The sequence below is a fragment of the Capsicum annuum genome, chromosome 6 (genome assembly GCF_002878395.1).
Source record: "Capsicum annuum cultivar UCD-10X-F1 chromosome 6, UCD10Xv1.1, whole genome shotgun sequence".
Classification (NCBI taxonomy): Eukaryota; Viridiplantae; Streptophyta; class Magnoliopsida; order Solanales; family Solanaceae; genus Capsicum; species Capsicum annuum.
In genome coordinates, this window is record NC_061116.1 from 197,411,114 (window position 1) to 197,419,373 (window position 8,260).

The window sequence follows — 8,260 nt, forward strand, 5'->3', positions numbered from 1 at the left end:
AGAAGAGTTTAAAGGCAGCAACGAAGTTAAGTCTGTTAAGGTCTTAGCTTTGAAGAGGGAGTTTGAGCTCTTGAAGATGAAGGATTCGGATAGTGTAAAAGAATACTCTTCCAAGCTGATGGATATTGTGAACTAAATAAGGATACTTGGTGAAAACTTTCCAGATCAGAAGGTTGTAGAAGATCATGGTCAGCCTTCCAGTTAACTTTGAATAAAAAATCTCAGCTATTGAAGAGCCTTGTGACTTGACTACTCTTTCAATAGCTAAGCTGATATTTAAATTGCAAATCCATGAGAAATGGGTAACCATGAGAAGTGAAGGGACAGTCGAAGATGCCTTTCAAGTAAGGCATAAATTTAACCAACAAAAGGAAAGCAAAAAAGTCTCTTTAGACCACTTTGGAGAGGTAAAATCTGGTGGTTACCAAGGTGAATTATCGAGGAGAGGAAAATTTCCACCTTGTGGTATTTGTAAGAAAACAAATCACTTGGAGAAGAATTGTTGGCGGAAGTCCAAGAGGTTTCCTATTCAATACAGATACTGTAAGAAGTATGGGCACGTTGAAAAGTATTGCAGGCAAAAGTAAACTCAAAGTGGTCAGTCTTCCCAATGAGTAAATTTTGCAGAAGATCACCAAGTTGAAAAAACATAGAATGAGGTATTCATGACTTTGCACACATCACATGTTGATCGATATAATTGGTATGTCAATAGTGCGTGCACAAGGCACATGGCGATTGATGAAAATCTATTTTTCAGCCTGGACAGGTCTAATAGGACCAAAGTAAATCTTGGAGATGGTGCACTGATGCAAGCTCAAGGAAGAGGATCAGTGAAATTCTCTACGGACAAAGGTATGAAAATTATAAACGATGTTTTTTATATGCAAAACCTGACTCAAAACTTGTTGAGTGTTGCTCAGTTGCTTCACAATAATTATTCACTTACTTTTAAGGATAAAAAATGTGTCATTTATGATACTAAAGGTTGTGAAGTAGCTAAAATTAGCATGATTGGCAATTCCTTTCCAATTTCATGTTGTTTTACTAAAAGTAGCTTTTTCAATGTTGAAATGAGTGATACTTGGCTTTGGCACAAATGATTCAATCATTACAACCTTAGTTCATTGGTGTATATGCAATCCAAGGGTATGGTGCTTGATGTACCCAAAATTGACATGTACCGGGATGTTTGTGAGTCATGTCAATTTGGTAAATTGCATAGACGATCCTTTCCTAAAGGAAGTCTTTGAAGGGCAAAGAAAAATCTAGAGTTGGTTCATATAGATATATGTGGACCAATGAGGACGGCTTCTTTGAGCGGGAGTAAATATTTTATTCTCTTTATAGATGATCTAACTCAAATGACATGGGTCTATTTTTTAAGTAGCAAAGTTCAGGTATTTTATGTTTTTAAAGAATTCAAGGCTATGGTAGAAAGAGAGAGTGGCTGCCGATTGAAGTATACCAGGTCAGATAATGAAACTGAATAAACCTTGTATCAGTTCAGCAGGTATTGTAAAGAAGTGGGCATTTAACAATAATTTACTATGAGCTACAATCCAGAATAAAATGGGATTTCTGAGAGAAAGAACAGAACTGTGATGGAGATGACGAGATGTATGCTAGCAGAAAAGAAGATACCCAAATATTTTTGGGCTGAGGCAGTCAATACCGCAGTCTATTTGCTAAAAATATTACCAACTAGAGTACTCCAAGTTATGACACCATTTGAAGCATAGAAAGGTATAAAGCCATCTGCGAGAAAATTAAAAGTCTTTGGTTCAGTTTGCTATGCACATGTTCCTAATGCTAAAAGAGGTAAATTGGATAACAAGGAAGAACTCTGTATTTTGTTGGGCTATAACACAGTTGCAAAGGGGTACGAAGTGTATAATGTTCATACTAAAAAGGTGCTTATCAGTAGAGATCTTGCAGTGGATAAGTCTAGCCACTATGATTGGGATCGAAATATTGTTGTAAAGAACCAAGATGGGAGTACTTCAGTTACAGCTCAAATCCACAAACGAGGGATATTTCTTCCAGTCCTATTATTGGAAAAGAGCATAATTCAGATGTTGAATTAACTTCAGATTCTCCAGTTTTGAAGACCAGTTCACTAGCTGAAGTTTATGAGCAATGCAATTTTGCTCTTGTGGAACCATCTTCTTTTGAAGAAGCAGCAAGTCATGAAGCTTGAATTCCTGCAATGGAGAAGGAGATTGCCATGATTAATAAAAATGATACTTGGGAGCTCGTTGATAGGCCCGAATAAAAGAACATCATTGGTGTCAAATGGGTCTATAGAACGAAGTTCAATCCAGATGGCTCCATCTTCAAACATAAAGCCAGGCTCGTAGTTAAAGGCTATTCTCAGCAGCCTGGAGTGGACTTTGGAGATACGTTTGCTCCTGTTGTAAGGCATGAGACATTAAGATTTCTAATTGCTCTTACAATACAATACAAATGGAAAATCTATCATTTAGATGTCAAATCTGTATTTTTAAATGGCTTTCTTGAAAAAGATATTTATGTTGAACAACCTGAAGGTTTTATAGTTGCGGGTAAAGAAGACAAGGTGTATAAGCTTAAAAAGGCTCTCTACGTCCTTAAACAAGCTCTGAGAGCTTGTCACAGTAGGCTGGATACTCATTTGTTGCCTCAAGGCTTCAATAGAAGCCTAAATGTGTCTACTTTATACTTCAAAAGGAAAGCTGATGGGAAGTTAATTGTGATATCCATTTATGTTGATGATTTGATGATCATAGGTGAAGATTCTTTTGCGGTTCAAGAAGTTAAAAATATGAAGCTAAAAGTTTTTGAAATGTCTAATCTAGGGGAGATAAAGTTCTTCTTGGGAATAGAAATTTCTCAATCTTCTGAAGGAATTTTTTTTCCCAAAAGAGGTATGCCATGAATCTCTTAAAAAGGTTCAAGCTTGATAAGTGCAAACTTGTTACAACTCCACATATTGTGAATAAAAAGTTAATGAAGGATGATGGAGAAAAGCAGGCAAATTCAAAACATTATAGGAGCCTTATTGGAAACTTGTTGTATTTGACTGTTACCAGGCCAGGTGTGATGTTTGCAGCTAGTCTACTATCCTGATTTATGCAATGTCTCAGCACCAAGCATCTTGGAGCTGCTAAAAGGGTGTTGGGGTATATTAGAGGGACAACTGATTATGGCATTTGCTACAAAAGTGTGGAGAATGGAGTTCTTTTTGGCTATTCAGATAGTGATTAGGGTGGATGCTTGGACGATTATAAAAGCACATCTGGTTACTCTTTTTCATTTGGTTCAGGTATTTTTTTTCTTAAGAGCACAAAGAAGCAGGATATCGTAGCTCAGTCTTCAGCAGAAGCCGAGTATGTGGTTGCTGCATCTGCTACAAATCAAGAAATTTGGTTGAAAAAAATCTTGTTTGATTTGAATCTTTTTCCAAGAGAACCAATAGTGATCTATGTGGACAATAAATCAATCATTGCTATGGGTAAAATCCAGTACAACACGAAAGGACGAAGCATATCAACATCAGATTTCATGCTTTGCGAAATGCCGAGAAAAATGGGGAAGTTGAGCTGGTGCATTGCAGAAGTGAAGAACAACAAGCTGATATTCTAACCAAGGCTCTTCCCACAAACAAGTTTGAGTTTTAAAGGTTGTTCCAGGGAGTTTCAATGAAAACTCTTAAGGAGGAGTATTAGGAAATTAAGATTTATGTAGAAACTCCTAGTTAGTAGATATTTTTGGAATAGGTTCTTCTAGAATATCCTAGTATAGTATCTTGAATAAATATCTTGTAGAATTATCTAGATATTCTAGAGAAGTAGAAGATAAGGATCGCTAGATTTTTCTTGTAGATGTATCTAGAAGGATATCTAGATAAGTATAAATAGGAGACACGTTGGGCATTTGTAACCATCCAGAAAATAGAAAACACTCAGAAAGTTTCAACTTCTCCTTCTTCACTGCATTTTTTTTTGTAGCAATTTACAATCAATTATGAATAAATTTGTTTTACAATCACTTTTTCTCAATAATTTTTGTTTCAATTAATTTTATACTTAAATCATTTCATTTTTGTTGAGATGATGTTGATCTTAAGTATGATTTTAATAATTTTAATTTAAAAAAATTCTTTCAACTGAGACAATTATTATAGGGACTCTATATGCAGTATAAACATTTGAAAAATAATAAAACTTTTCTATCTTATTGAAATATTTCTTACGATTCTACTCCCTCCATCCCACTATAAATATTATTAAGGTAGAGTTATTAAGTTGCCCTATTTATTAGATTTTGTTTAGAATTGAGAAATATAAAAATAAATCTTCTTTGATGCTAAGGATAAAGTTAAAAATAATTATCAATTTTAATCTTAAATTCCTAATATGATAATTTCTTTGAGCCAAAATAACATTAAAATGAAATAATATTTTCTAATAAAAAATACTCTTAATTATAAATCTATAATTGCTTAAGAAATGAGGCCCTAAAAATTGGGGGACTAAAGCAGTAGCTTTACTGGCGTTAGGCTAAAGTTGGCACTAGTTTCGCCTAGTTCTCCACTTCCAGATAATTTTGGAGATACTAACTCAAACAATGGTAAGAACACTATCCACTTGCAAGACTGTTAATAAAGAATGACATGATTTGATTTATGAATCGAGTTTCATGCCACAATTCAATGCAAAGAGTAAACGTATCTAAAGATATTTTTCCTGGAGTCTAGTAAGACCCAAGTTAATTAGGTGAGGTAAGCAAACACGGAGCAAAATTTGTATCAATGGATTGGTTATTCGGGGACTGTACTATAACCACATTCCATCTTCCTATTGATGATGAACAAGTAAAGCCTCAACACAGCTACAATTGAATTTGGTGTGATTGAGTATAATTGGTAGGGGTAATTACAGTCTCCAATTCTCATGGGAGCTGGGAATTACTGGTAATTACAAGTTGGTTACTTTTTAATTTCTATATTTTATTTTTATTTTTGTTTTAATTTATTTTTTATTTCTATTATTTAAATTCTTTTTTAGCTTTATAATTCTAATTTTTTAAAGATATATATTTTTTTATTTTACATTATTTATATTTCATTTCCTTCTCATTTCCAACTTTTATTTCTTGTGTTTGCATGCAATTGTTCGAATGTCACAACCCGATTTCTCAAATCGTGATGGTGCCTACCTTATCCCCCAGTAGGCAAGCCAAGCCATATCCCGAAATAATAGATAACGGGATAATAGGCAGAAATCAAAACAGATCACGTATAATGATTGCAATAGTAATAACAAGTAACAAACAGAAAATAAAAATATCACATTTACTAAACCGAGGAAAGGAAAAGGACCAAATACATAAAAGAATCTCTCCCATGACCTGGTAAGGTCGGTACTAGAGCCACTACTAAAATATACCCAGAATACTAGACAGAATCCAAAATATACCCAATATACACAAGCAGTCTCGAGTACAAAAGACTAAACTAGAGTAGATAGAGGAGGATTAACCTCGAACGACAGTAAGCTCACCCTGCTCTGAATCGGTACTGGAAGGTAAGAATCACATCAATGTCAGTTGCTACTAATCAGATCTGCAACAGGATAAAGATGCAGAAGTGTAGTATGAGTACCAAAGTAACGGGTACTCGGCCGACTGAGCTCAATACAGAAACGGAATGCAAGGATGTAATCTAAATCGACAGTAAAAAGAAATAGAAAGGAAAACAACTGTCAAGCTACCCCAATGAGATAGATGAATAAATGTAAGCGATACAGAAAATAAATAACGTAGTAATTATAGACAATTCAAACATAACCTAACTGGACTCCCATAAGACCGCTAGGCACACAACATAACCTAACTAGGCCTCCATAAGCCCTCTAGGCACACTGAATAAGACAATTAACCCAACCGTACCCCCATAGGCCGGTGGGACACACAAGTAGCAATCAAAGAAAATAAATGTAAATAATCTGTAACTGAGCCAGAACCCGGACTCAAACCGATAGTGATGGATAATAAGAGGACACGTGCCGGATTCGAACCGTACATAGTGGGTAATAACGATAGGCCACATATATAGAACTCATAATCAGATGTCGGACTCGAACCGGAACTTAGGGCAATCACAATCATAATCAGATGCCAAACTCGAACCGGAATTCAGGGGAATCCCAATCATAATCAAATGCCAGACTCGAATCAAAAATCATGATAACATTAATAATCAAATGTCGGAATCGAACCGGAACTCATAGTAACATTAATAATCAAATGTCGGACTCGAACCGAAATTCAGAGGAATCACAATCATATCAGATGCCGGACTCGAATAGGAACTCATAGTAACATTAATAATCAAATACCGGACTCGAACCGAAACTCGGAGGAATCCCAATCATAATCAGATGTCGGACTCGAACCGGAACTCATAGTAACATTAATAACCAAATGCCGGACTCAAACCGAAACTCATAGTAACATTAATAATCAAATGTCGGACTCGAAACGGAACTCATAGTAATATTACTAATCAAATGCCGAACTCAAACCGGAACTCATAGTAACCATACCCAATGGTAATTAAAATCCATACCATATCATAACAACGTCAACGTCTAAATAATCATCCGCCAATTTTAATTAAAAAAAGGGATAAATTCAAGCTTTTGCATTTTTAGTTTCACGTCCTAAAGTAATAGATGTTATATTATATTAAAAGACAAAATACCAAAACGTACTAGAACGGGATCCTAATCCGGATAAATAAGAAAGTTTACATATATCAAATAATACGCATCTACAAGCACTTATCCAAAGCTAACATAATAGTTTACAATTTCAGTAAATAAGCTCAATTTAAAGGTAGGGTAAGCCTAGTCTACCTGAACGCCAAAGCTAGAATATCTTTTCGTGAAGCCTCCGAATAATACTCCACTAGAAGTCAAGCTTGAATCCTTTGTGGCTAATGAAACCCTCAGAATCGTGAACAACCTCAACAATAATAGACTCCTTCGTAATCATAAAAATGATAATCGCTCGATCTAATTTGCTAATTATATCCCAAGATCTTTCATAATTTACATTTCATCAAGTTGAATTTGTGAGGGTTTACACCCAAAGTCGATGATAGTGAAATCGATGCCATCATAATTATAAATAAATAACAAAGTTATTTCTAATACAACAAATATTCAAAATGGATTGAGGTAGAAGAAGATAAAGAATAAGAAATAGCAAAGAAGAATCGGTGTGCAGAATGAATAGAAAAAATAAAATATGGGGATAAGGATGTTGACTTTTCTGAAGTTGGACAAAGCCAATTGCAAGAATACACACTTTTAAAACCAATAGAACTTAAATACCTCATTAGATTTTTATAGCAGGAGTATACGGCGCATTACCCTATCAGTTATAATACAATTACATACTTAGATATTGCATAAATTTATGGTAAAATAATTATAATATTTTAAATATATCATAATTATTAGAAAAATATTTCTAATAAAACCTTTATTATGTAATAATAATATTTTAATATTTCTAAAATTATTATCTCTGATTAAAATATTGATAAATCATAAAAGTCTATTATAAAGTGATATAAATATATCATCATTAAAAGAATTTTATCAATATCGAAAATATTCTAGAAGGGTACTAAATTATATTTCTATCAAATGTCAAATTAAATTAAATAATCCACGATACATTTAAATAGTACTAAAATTATATGAAAATACAGGAAACTGACCGTAAGGGTCATTACATCGAATTATTTATCGTTTATTTTTTATTTAGCATAATTTTGTTAGTATTTTAATTTTTAAATTAAAGTAGAACTCATTGTAGAATAAGGTTATAAACTTACAATTTTTTCTTTTAAATTATATTTATGTACGTTATGTTGAAATTTAATTTGACTTAAAAGTATTACATAAACTTTTATTTTTGTTAAATTTTAAACTTATGTTATATTTTCGATTTTAATTTATTTGTTTTACTAGTATTGACTTTATATTTCACATTATTTTAGCAGTTAGAATTGATAGATTATCTTTTTGTCAAATATTTTAATAATTTTATGACATATGCTTATAATGTAAATCTTTTTTTCAAACATGTATTTCATGATGTTCTTTAAAATCATGTACTTTTAGTTTTATGATTAGTTTAATTAAAATATATTAACTTGAAAAGTATATATTTATTAATTTTTTTATAATATTAGTTAAAAGTATAT

The 8,260-nt window shown here is 33.0% G+C and overlaps 1 long non-coding RNA gene across 1 annotated transcript; it reads right to left on the reverse strand.

Annotated features, from left to right (window-relative positions):
* Nucleotides 1-5,316: 5,316 nt before the first annotated feature.
* LOC107874822 lies at nt 5,317-7,345 on the reverse strand. The gene is made up of 2 exons (XR_001675605.2): nt 6,900-7,345; nt 5,317-5,605 (listed from the first exon to the last, which is right to left on the reverse strand). It is a non-coding gene; the product is annotated as an uncharacterized LOC107874822 (long non-coding RNA).
* Between the last annotated feature and the right edge of the window lie 915 nt (nt 7,346-8,260).